The sequence below is a fragment of the Taeniopygia guttata genome, chromosome 4 (genome assembly GCF_048771995.1).
Source record: "Taeniopygia guttata chromosome 4, bTaeGut7.mat, whole genome shotgun sequence".
Lineage (NCBI taxonomy): Eukaryota > Metazoa > Chordata > Aves > Passeriformes > Estrildidae > Taeniopygia > Taeniopygia guttata.
The window spans coordinates 41,823,078-41,835,293 of NC_133028.1; the positions used below are offsets into that span (position 1 = coordinate 41,823,078).

The 12,216-nt window shown below is 38.4% G+C and overlaps 1 non-coding gene across 1 annotated transcript; it reads right to left on the reverse strand.

Moving 5' to 3' along the window:
- Nucleotides 1–9,770: 9,770 nt before the first annotated feature.
- LOC115495187 (U6atac minor spliceosomal RNA) lies at nt 9,771–9,896 on the reverse strand. The gene has a single exon (XR_003960302.4). It is a non-coding gene; the product is annotated as a U6atac minor spliceosomal RNA (small nuclear RNA).
- Between the last annotated feature and the right edge of the window lie 2,320 nt (nt 9,897–12,216).

Consider the following 12,216-nt stretch of genomic DNA (forward strand, 5'->3'; position numbering starts at 1 on the left):
GTAATGCTGTGAGCATTCTGTTGGGAACCTCCATCAGATAATTCTAAAATTTATTTTATCAGCCTAACTGCTTGTTTAGACAGTGTTTGTCCTATTGAAACTGTAGCTAGAGTGGAGAAGTTTTACTTCATTTTAAGACAGATTGTTTCACTGTTCCATTCCCTATTATTGATAAACCAAGCCAAGGTGAATGTAAAAAAAAATCATATCTTTATAACAGACTTCACGATGACTGGAAAATTAGTTAAAACCAAAAAATTCTATCAATTTAGGTATATGAATTAAAGTGATGATGAATTGTATTAGATAGAGTTAACTGGTAAACATCTGGAGCTAATTTGGTTTATCTTCACACTGCATTTGTAGCATAAAATAACTATTGTCTAAATCTGAAGGAAAATTGTAATCCACTTAGTGATTTAAAAATGTAATGTACTTTTAAAAGAAGTCCCAGTCTGTTTCTTACAGAGAGCTTCTGAGTTTCTGCAGGATCAACAAACGAGATAATCTTTAGGGAGAGGATATTTGAGTTATGTGTAGCAGGTTTAATTTTGTTACAGAGATAGAGATATTTTTAATATATGTATATACTCTGCCATGATGATGGTGTACAGTATGCCATCTGCTCATTTCTACCCTTTCCATATTTATCACCAGGAGACACAGAAGTTTTCGTTTTCCTCAGTGCTCTGAGTTTCTTAAATGTTTAAATTTTTTCCCCTAAGACTCAGGAAAAAAACCCCACAGACAGAATGGAGTGGTCAGCAAATCCACATACTCAAGGGAACAAAATAGACCAAGTATAACATTGGCTACTGCTTTTTTACACACACCTGAAAAATATGTCCAGAGGCAATGGCTGAGGATCCATATACACTTATGTAAATGAAAGTACTTCTTTGCATTAAGATAAGCCTTGTAAACCTATTTCCTGAGAGTATTTGTAGCACAGTTGCACCCTTAATTTCTACAATTCAATACCATTTTTTATTCATTGTTTTTTCCAATTAAGAAATTTTCTTATGAACAGTGTTTGTGGTTTTAGGCATAAAATAAATTTTAAAACAACAGTGTGACCCAGAGATCTCTGATACAAATTTTTACTGTGAATCCCTTGAGTGTCCTGCTCAAGCAGCCCAAAGCATTTGTCACCAGTTACATTTTTTCAACAATGTTTTTGTTTTACTGCGCTCCCGTGTCAATACCCAAACCTGTCCCCCAAGTGTGTTCAGCCATGAGTTTCTTATCCTGTCTTTATGGTGTGTCCTGGTCAAATTCTACATATGTCTTATTCCAGAGGTCTGCTACTGGACTAACCTGATCCAAACAAGGAAAGCAGGTTTGGAGATTTTGGGGTGGGGAGGGGGGTGGGTTTGGTTGGTGGGTTTTTTTGTGTTTGTTTGCTTGTTTTTTCGAATTTGTGGACTGATTCATATTCTCCTGGGCACCACTGCTTCTGAGAACTTCAGTAATTAAGGATGGGCCATTTCCTCACTTTTCTGTAATCTATGAAAAGCCTTTCCTTAGGTCTGTGGCCATTCTCAAGCTGCATGAATACATTAACTTTCTCAACAGTAAGGTTCTTAGTTCCCATTCAGCTTACAGTGTATCATCTCTGGGATGAGCTGTTGCCTGCATTTCAAGTTTGTCCTTCACAAATTCTTCACCTTGAATTAATTACTTCCTTTTATAGAAAAATAACAATTGGCATAATCAAGAAAAATAAAAAAAGTCACTAGAGTTAAAGAAAAAATTACCTTGTTTTCTCATTTGCAGTCAGAGAAGAAATCCTAGTAACTCTGAGTGATTGTGTGACCAAGGGATTGAGCTAGAAGAGATTCTTCTAGAAATATCAATAGCTGAGAAAGGCAGAGAGTAGCAAGCTGTGAGGGAATAATGTGCTGATAATTTGTATTAGCATTAAATGTGCCTGTAAATTTCACACACTTATATAAAGCTGTGAATCTTTCAAGGCTTATGTATCATGATTGGCATAAATTATTAATCATCTTTGGAGAGAAAACAAATACCCAGAGGTGACCAAATCAACGTGTTAAAGCACAATAATAAAGGGAAACACATAAGCTAACAAACAATTAGAGTGAAAGTATTATCAATTTGAATGTTTACGGCTAACAAACCACCCTCTCAACTAATGTACTTCTAATTTGTATCATTTTCTTGTGATTTAGTATATGGTATTTGAGATAATTGTACTCTAGGTTGCTAATTTTAAAAAGTAGCAATTGGAGACCATGGCATAGGAAGCAATAGTGTCTGAATTAACCATAAAATGCATTGTTAACCAATCTGAAATTTTTTCACTGTCAAAAAGTAATGTAACATCAGAACTAGCAATTAGAATGTCTGTGCACAAAGCTGTTTGGGGCTGTGGCACCACAGTTTTCTGACCACAGCTGACTGCAGTGGAGGCAGAAAATACCACAGCTGAAGAAATAATCTATAATGAAGGACTTGTTCCACAAACGAGTCATTTTCTCATTAGGGAACATGACAATCAAGATTCTTACTAGCTTAATCATCCAGGTTCACTGATGACAAATTCTTCCCTGCAATTTCTTGTCCTTTAAAGTACTTGGATTAGTTATTGCTGCAGATCAGTTCTGTAAATTTAAACTCTTCAGCTGCAAATGTTCACTTCTGGAGAAAGTGAAAATTAGCTTTGAAAGTACTGGTACATACACTATGCACTTTCATTTTTCATGAACAGGGCACAATTAAAATTTAATTATTTTTATCTTAGTTGAAAGTTAGCAGAAATAAAAAAAAAAGCTTCTAGTTTGGATTTTAATGTAAAATGAAAAATAAATTTAGTCAACACTGCATCTTTATATCGTTATAACTCAGGCTAGTCCCATGATAATACTTGAATATTTTACAAGATTTCCTGTTTCTAGAAGTCACTGGTAAAGATCAGCATATGTTGAACACAGCGTGATCTTCCTGGACAGCAATAATATTATACACCATGCTGCCAGGAACAAGACTGGGGAAATGACCAGTGCTGAAGAAAGACATCAGCTCTGCTGTGGGGGATACCTGACCCTAGGTGTGTTCCTCTTTGTCTGGCATCCCCAGAGCATGGAAGTGGGGACAAGCACCCAGGCATGGGGTCACGGCTGGAGTCACAACGAGTGCGTGCTGCTCATCGTGTTGAATCATGGCTGGAAGCACTAGGGAAAGAGGAAGGAGGCAAAATGATGAGCATCCTGTCATTGGCTATGGAAGGAGAAAGGAAAACACAGTCAAGTGGTAAAGTTCTCTGGTGAATTACCTTTGTCCCTCCAGAAACTGGTACTTTGGCATAATGCTGTGCAAGGTTTTATGTGTCTGCCAGCTCACAGAGCTGCTGACTGACCTTTCTTTTCTCTTCTTGGTGTACAAGCCTGATGTAGAGATGTCCTTTTGCTTTGCTTTGTCCTGTACACATCTCATTCTTCTCTCCCTGAATACCATGGATAATGTAGAATTAACTCCATGCCACAAGATGGAAATAATGATAATGCAACACAGTGGCTAAAAATCACTTGAAGACAGACAATCAGCTACCATCACCAAATTGTCCTGAATTGCAGTTTAAATTTAGTCTGGATGTCAGAAAAGATGGATTCTTTAAAGACTGAGGGGAAGCTACAGCTTTGCCATTTTTCTCAGTCTGAGTATTACTCTGGAGCAAGTGGGGAAACAGGCTGTAATTGGAGCCACTGTTCTTTCATTGATTACTTTCTGTAAGTGCATACTGCAGAGGGGAAGACAAGAAGAATAAATTGAATATATTGTTTTTTTACAAAAACTAGGGCTTGATTGGTCTATCCTTGTTGCACACCCCACATGTTGGACCTACTCCTCTCAGTCTGACATCTCTGGTCAGAGGCACCTCAGCAGTAGTGGCTTCTTCCCTTTGTTTTTTGAAGAGGAGTGAGTGGGGTGTTAGAAAAATAGCTCATGAGGGAATAGGATTGCTGCTACTCCAAGGGTGATGTATAGATCATTTTGATTGGAAAAGACCTTTAAAGTCATGAAGTCCAGTAATATGTAATATGTCTGAGGTTAGACCTGTGTTAGACGGACTTGGCATAAGTTTACTCCCTACCAGCATCACTCTCTGTACCCTGGCCAAAAAACCCAAGGGGATCCAGGCCAGCAGACACTTTTGTTTCCTCTTCATCTCTTAGACACCACAGGCTATATCTGATCTACCTGTGATGAAAGGGAAACAGAGCCTTGCATACCTTTTGTCCACTGAGCAATTAAGAGCTGAGCAGCAAGCTAGCTTCAGACAAATAAAGGAAAGAAATAATTTCTTGGTTGTGTCCAGACTGACCATCTGGCTGACCAACTGCTGGCAGCGTGTCACTCCCCAGGCAGCCTGCTGACAGCCCAGCACACAGCAGCCTCATTTTCTGAGTGATTCTTTTTTGTTAGAAAAAGGAAAAGAGCTTTTGAAGGCTCCTTGTTGGGCTCACAGCTGGATTTGGGAACCAGACAAGAAGTTACCTGGGGCTGACATGGAAGTCTTTGACATGGCCTCACTTAATAGGACAGCTCACATCCCAGACAGCAGCATAAGGAAGGAACAGCAATATTCCCATGGTGCCATACTTCTGGCCACTCTTAAGATGTGTGTCCTCAGTCTGGCATAGTGTAGGAATAAATCACAAGCCCTGTGGCCCACGCTGGAGCTGGGCACCCTGGGCTCTCCTTACCCTGGCCCACACCTTCTCTGGAAAATGTTCTTGAGGAAAATAAAGGTTGGGACCAAAATAGAGAAGCATGAATGTAGCAATGACTATATGGAGTCATTATATGAGTAATTTCATGTTTGTATTCACAAGGACCAGTTAAAGAATGTAATTATTTGATGTAAATTATGACTATTCTTATTAATAATGTTTATATTATCTCTCCCTAACAATAATATATGCTATTTGAGTTCCCTTTCTTATCATTATGGAAGAGGAGTTCCCTCTTTTAAAGTTAATTTCCTTTTTTACCCCTAATTTTCCTTCATATAGAAGTAAAAACCTTCCTGAAATCTGATAGCTCTGCTGTTCTGGACTAGAGCAGACAGTCAGTTCTGTTTCCTTGCCAGTTAGTGATTTTCTCATGCTGACAGATGTGCGAGACAGTGATAGATCAGATTAATTCTAATTTCTGAAGTGAGCCGACATTTGAACCAAGCTAATTTAAAATGTTCTTTCTGTGTTTAGTCTGCTCAGGCAATTTAACTGCAAATCTTTCTCTCAGCACTGTCCTTTCAGCTCCTGCGGTTGGGTACACGGAGCCAGCGCTAGCCGCTCGCTGATTACGGCAAACAGATGCAAGCAAATCGGAAGCTCACATGCATGCAATCCCCTGCATTAATTGCCTGTTCTGCTTCAGCACAGCTTTGTAGGACAACTCAGCTTGGCCCTTGCTAGGGGATGGCTCCTCCTCACCTGATCACCCAGAGCCTGAGGCAGACCGCTATGGGAAGGGTGGTGGAGGTTTAGCCATCTTGCAAGGCAGTTCTCTGTTTATTCCTATTATTTTCTTGCTTTCCATGACTCACCAGCCTCACAATGTGATTTGAATCAGCCTAGCATAAATATTTTTTTAAAACACTCATTTGTCTTTGTTTCCACAGATGTCCTTTCCAAAACTTCTTTCATTTCTCTCAATTCTTGTCTTTGCTATTTCATCATGAATACACTTGCAGGCCTCTTTCTAGGATATTCAAAGGTATCTGTATCAGAATATGTCTCTTTTTCTGAAGAGGCTCTATAATTTTTTTTGTAAATAATGAAAGCCCAAGATTACTTTCAGTGAAATTTTTTTTTCTTTTAATAGAAAATGACCTCAGCTTATAAAAATTGCTTTAATCTAAATCTCAATGTTTCACTGAAAATATATTGATATAACATATTTGAAAAGTAAACATAGGCAGGAAGAGAATACTTTTTCTTTTGACAACACTGATTTACCATTAATAGCCTCTTGAAATTCTTCTCGCTCTAAATTTACACAATGTGAAATTATTGTCAATTATAGTAATCTTTTAAATCCGCATTCTTAATATTGACAATACTCTAATCATTCAGTCACTCAATTGTGTTCACTTTTTATCTTCCTCCCAGCTTGATTAGCAATGAATCTCTTTCCACACTTTCTTTACTTTTGGTCTTGCCACTATAAAACATATATTCCTAACACAATTTTATTCTAGTCCTGCTTCTGTCTAATAAATGCATTTCTACTGTAGCCAACTCTTGTCATCCTTTTGCTTTACTCTCATCTGATTCTCAGAGGAAAATGGAAAGTCTTCCTACATGTTTTTAAAGTAAAACCAGAAAACTTTTCCAGTTATTCCATATTCTGGTAGAATTCAATATATCTGATACTGAAATAAGGTTAGGAGACTACCATTACATATTACGGGAACAATGAAAAAGCAAAATGCCACAGAAAGATAGTTACTAATTTTTAATTTTAAAAAGTCATTTAAGACGTTTTAGAAAGTTTTGCCATTTGCTTTTGAGAACCTGGAAAGGTTTCAGAGGTCTTTGTAAAAGAAACTTTTTTTGGCTTCTTCAGAAGTTTTCTCTTGTCAGTGGCGCTTTCTGCTCAGCCACAGCCCTGGCTGTTTGCATTGCTACCTCCCCTGATGTTTCTGTGGCCATGTGGGCCTGTCTCAGGCTGTATCTGTGTCCTTTAGTCCTTCTGCAGCTGCAGTCACAGCTCTGTGCAAGGAATTCACCTTTCGATGGATTTACAATCTGCCATTTTAGACAGTTCTTCCTAGACATTATATGCCTTTAATCCAGTTTCATTTATAGCTACTGGTAACTTTGATATTTTAATCAGATGTTTTTTCCATTGTATTTTGATTTTATTATCTGAGACTGAAGAATGCTGTTCTCTCTGTTAATTGTACATTTCTTCAATACTACTTAGGGTAATTTTAGCAGCTCCTGGGATAGCATTTTGAAACTGTGTGATCTCATATATTAGATTATAAAAATTAAAATTAAATTTTGCCAAAAATTCTAATTAAAAATAAGTGTAAATGAATACAACTTTGTTTGTAAAGAAGCACCATTTAAATGAGTGTTTTTCCTATTAGAAGCATATAGCATATTGTTTACTACAATGGAGAAATGGTACCAGTATGTGGCAGGTAATAAACAGAAACATTTACCTTGATAGCAACATCTCTTTTGCATAAGTTGCATTCATTTATTTTTCTCTTTTGCCAGGACACCCTGGCAAAATTTAACCTTTGTCAAGCTTTGAAGAGTATGTCTAATTTCTGTCTCACAACACTTCCTAGCTCACTATAAATATAGTGTCATTCTTGAGCAGCATTGTGTACTGAATCTGTAATGTCTTACAAGAGAATTGTTTCAACTCAGTGAATAAATGAAAATCACTTGGGATTAATTCCAAACCTGATTTTTTTTTTTTCGTCATTTAACTTGCTCAGTGTCTTGATTTTTTTTCCCTTTTCCATATACAGATATTTAATTATTTACTCCACAAAATGTTAAAAAAAAAATAAGGAAAGAGAGCTTCCCATCACATGGGATCAAACATTTGTAAATATTGAATAAGTGGATAATAAAGCATGCTAGACAAGACCACGATCAAATGATGTAACAGTACTGTTTAATAAGTCCTTTCAAGAAGTGTTTTCTTCATTGTCTTTGATTGTCGCTGACTGGTTACTTCAGGTTTCTTACTGTTTCTGAGAACAGAAAGTCCATGGGGAGCTACACTGCCTTCTGTATAATTTGAATTGATTTGTCCTCTTGTGCTGCTCCAGAAGATGGTGACTGCTTTCATTTTTCTACAGAACAATTTTGCTAAGCATCTTTAACCGAAGGAAAGTATCTCTAATGCACTTCATGGGGTTGTTTTACTCCTAACAGGCAAGACTGCAGGTAGGTAGGGAGCCCTGTGTGACTTCCAATCTAACAGTGCTGGAGTCTTTATCACAGGTAACAGATCTCCCAGACACTGGGCAGAGAAGTCAGAAATTCAGTATGAACTATGCCCATAACACCAAGCCAGACCATCCCCATACTGATTAAGGGGTACGTCAGTGCACTTTATTGAGTGCTTAGGAAAGGACAGTTCTCTCCTCCCATGCTGTTGTCTTCTGCCTCTTTTTTGCTTTAATATATGTGGTACTGGAATATTTCAGATAATTTCCTGGTCTGGTTCAATACACACTGTCAAAGGAGGATTGGAAGGTCTGGGGTACAAACTGTGCTTCAGTGTACTTTTGAAACAGCTTGGCTGTGCTCTGCTCTTGAATCATGGTAAACTGTAGAAGTCAGGTCAGTCCTTAAAGACTTAGTAAATGAGAGAACAAGTGGAGGATTGAAAGAGGCTCCTGATGAAATATGGGGACATAGATTGCTCATCTGTACTGTATGTTGTGCTACTTGTTAGCATATTTATATATTAAAAAAAAAAAACAACAAACCAAATTTCTCAGAATAGTCAGCTTTAGAAAAACTGATGACTGAAGCAAAGAAAGCATTAGCTTTCTCATTAAATGCTAGTTACTGATAGCACTTGACTGGCCTATATACCTCTTAAACAAGAAAAAGGTATTTCTATAGTACCTGGGGAAATTAGCCATGGCTAAATTTTCTTTAGATTTTGGAAATGATGTTAATCATTTTATGCCTACAAGTTTCATAATGTGAAAGCAGAGTTGCATGAGAATGAGAATGAGAATAAGAATGAGAATGAGAATGAGAATGAGAATGAGAATGAGAATGAGAATGAGAATGAGAATGAGAAAGAGCTTCAGGATCCAGCCACAGTGTAGCAGAATACTAATGAGCTAGCTAACATCGTGTTTGATGCACATGGAAAGTGAATAAACCCCCAAAAAAGATCTAAAATATTGAAAGAGCCCATGCTATGGTACAGAGCTCAGCACTGAGGGAGAAGGAGCCTTAATCCGTATGGCCTTCCCACTGCTGCTGCACATCAAACTCCCATGTGCCTTCCATAGGGGAACTTCAGAAATGCTGCATGGATGCAGGGCTTCTGGGCTCACCAGAAACCCTCTTGGCACCTTCACTCCTGCTCTTTGAGCCCAGCCCTGGCCAGGAGTACCTGCTGCTTTCCTCCCCAGAGCACGGACTCAAAGCCAGGCAGGGGAGAGCAGGGCAGTGGGGCACAGCTCTGTTTTCCATTGTGGGAAGGAAGGTAAAGCCTGCAAGAAGAAGTCAGAAAGGAATTTTATCACATCACATCTGAAACCTAAATTTTTCCTGTATTGTGAAGAAACCCCTGAGTCAGTTCTGACTGCACACCTGACAGCAGCATTTTGAAGTCCTCTGTTACGTACAGTAAGGGATTCTATGCATTTGTGCCTGTACCTGAAGTGCTGGAATACACATGTTTATGCAGTTCAATAGTCCAAAATATTTTTGAACAACCAACAGTGAATTTGGACAGGCAGCAACTTTAAATACTAGCCTTTTGCCTTGTCATAGAATCACAGAAAATTCTGAGATGGAAGAGACCCACAAGGATCATTGATTCTAACTCCTGACCCTGCACAGGCCACCCCAAGAGTTATATCCTATGCCTGAGAGTGTTGTCCAAACTCTTCCTGAACTGTCAGGCTTGGTGCTGTGACTGCTTCCTTGGGGAGCTGTTCCAGTGCCCAAACATCATGTGGATGAAGAACCTATTCCTAATATCCAACTTAAACTTCCCCTGACACAACTTCATGCTGCTCCTTTGGGTTAAACATGGTTATATACCACAAAGTAGGTGGCAGTGCCTTAACTGTATGCATTTTGTACAGGCCACAAGGGCCCCTTCCATCCTTTTCAAGGGGAGTGCTGATCTTCTCTCCTTTCATACAATGCTCAAAAAATATCAAAATTCAGAATTACTAGACATCTATAATTCATAAAACCAGACATCCAAGTGAATACACCTTGTCCTGCTTCAACCACTTATTTCAAACCTGCCATATGACTCCTCGAGGTTTGAGTGGGTGTGCACACATCCTATGCCTTCACTTCTGCAAACAAAAGTCCTTCTGAAAGACACAGAGAAACCTGGATTATGAGAAATGGCATATAATCAGTAGCATGTAGCATCAGTCCGACTGACATGTGCCTACTGTCACTGCTCTTCCTGATCCTGGGGGGGAAAAAACAAGTTCTGTGTTCAGCCATCTCTTGATGTCAGCCCTTCAAAAGCACCACAAGCATATTCACAGCAACACTATTAAACACAGACAGCAAAGGAATGATTTGGAAGCAGCAGTATTTCCCTGTTAAGATTCTTGTGTTTCAGATAATGAGATGCATGATGCCTGCCCGTTGCTGATAGCTGGGCTATTGCTTGCTTTTTATAAGAAATGATTTGCTGATGAAAAGCCAATCAGCAAAATGCTGAATGTTTTACTATGTAATTTCATGTGAAAAGAGATAAAAACAGCCTGTATCCTTGGATAATAACTAAATATTGATTTTCTAGTAGTTGTTTTAACTTCACCCAAATCATCATTTATTAATGGAGACAGTTCAGCCTCTGGTTTAAATAGGATTTGCTGAAGTTTAAGTCCCTATTTCTCTTACAGTGCAGCTTTAGGTAAGGAAATGGTTAGTACATCTTTTTATCAGTGGGCACAAGGCACAGGTATTCCAGATTCTTATGGTGAAGGTCATGAGCTTCATTTTTTGAGGGAGACAGCAAAAACCAATGACAAGTTTCAGATGCAAAGAAACCCAAGAAACACTAGTCCTTTATGCAATATATATTTAAACCTTGAAATCCTTGGCCATGGAGTACTAAGTGCTTGAATAAGCATAAAAGCAAGACAGGTTTGCTTTGAAAAGTTGGCATTGAAATATAACAATTTTGTAGCTTTCAAGGATTTATTTGATATAGATTACCAGTGTGCAGTGTGTGTAGCTCTCCAGAAACAGGATGTACTGGGGTGAGTTGTCTTGATATGCCTGCTGTGCCACTATTCTCTCCCCATCAATTATTCACTTCTTCTGTCCTTCTGGGGTTAGACAGACCTTTGATTCAATCTTGTCTACTCATTTTGATGCTCTAAAAAATAAACTCCTACATTCTGTAAGTAATTTTCAGTTTGACCTTCTATACCAAAAGGTACAGCCTCTGATATAGGAAATACAATTGATGAAGAAAGAGCTTGTCTTGTTACCTTGCTTGTCCCAGCTGGTGAATAAAAATAAGTTACATTGAGTCCACATTAAGAGTTCACATTTCTGAGTCATCTATGAGGGAAAGTGAATGAATTGGAGTATAGGGCACCAAGAAAAAAACAATAGTAAAGCAGAGAAACTAGGTTCATCTATCTCTTACAAATCAATCAATCAATAAGTAAATTTCATTTTTTTAACTCTCTTGGCTGTTTCAAAATGAAATTGGAGATTTTTGTCTCCCAGATTTCAAGGAGAGGCAGGATGCACTATTATTCGACCTCTTATAACATGTAAAATTGCTGCCTTCCATGGCAAAGACGAAAATTATGAAAGAAAATTAAGTGCTCTTGTTAGCAAGTACACTTAAAGTAAAATTCTAAAAATGAAAATCATCAAGAAATCCCTCCTAGGTACATTAAAATGTAAAAATTTTACTGGAAATAGGTATTTCTCATAAGAACACACAAGAGGGTTTGGTTTTCTGTAGCCATTTCATTACCTTGATAATCACCAGATCAGTTAACTCTCTCATCTGCTGCAGTAGAAGTACCTCAGGGCTGTCACGGCTTGAAGACCACAGAAATTAGTGTCTCCATATATAAGATTCAAAATTATCATGAAAACTCAACAAAAATGTTTTGAAATCATGTCACAATATGGAAACTAGCACCCAGAATTATGCTTTTCCTTATGGTAACTTTTGCGATGGATGCCTCTCCAGCTTGTTCCCAAATCTGTCTGGAGAACGGCTTTAAATAGATGACCAGCCAATCTTGTAATGTCTCACTAAGAGAACCAAAAATGTTAACCTTTGGGCATGATGGGTGTTTGTGATGATTCTGTGCCAAGTCTGAATCAGACAGATGAAGCACAGTCATTCATATGTGCTATGTCTCTCTGGAAGATCACAGGGTCACAGAATGGGTAAGGCAGGAAAGGACCACAGTGGGTCACCACCTCCCTGATCAAGCAGGGCCATCCCAGAGCACATGGCACAGGGCTG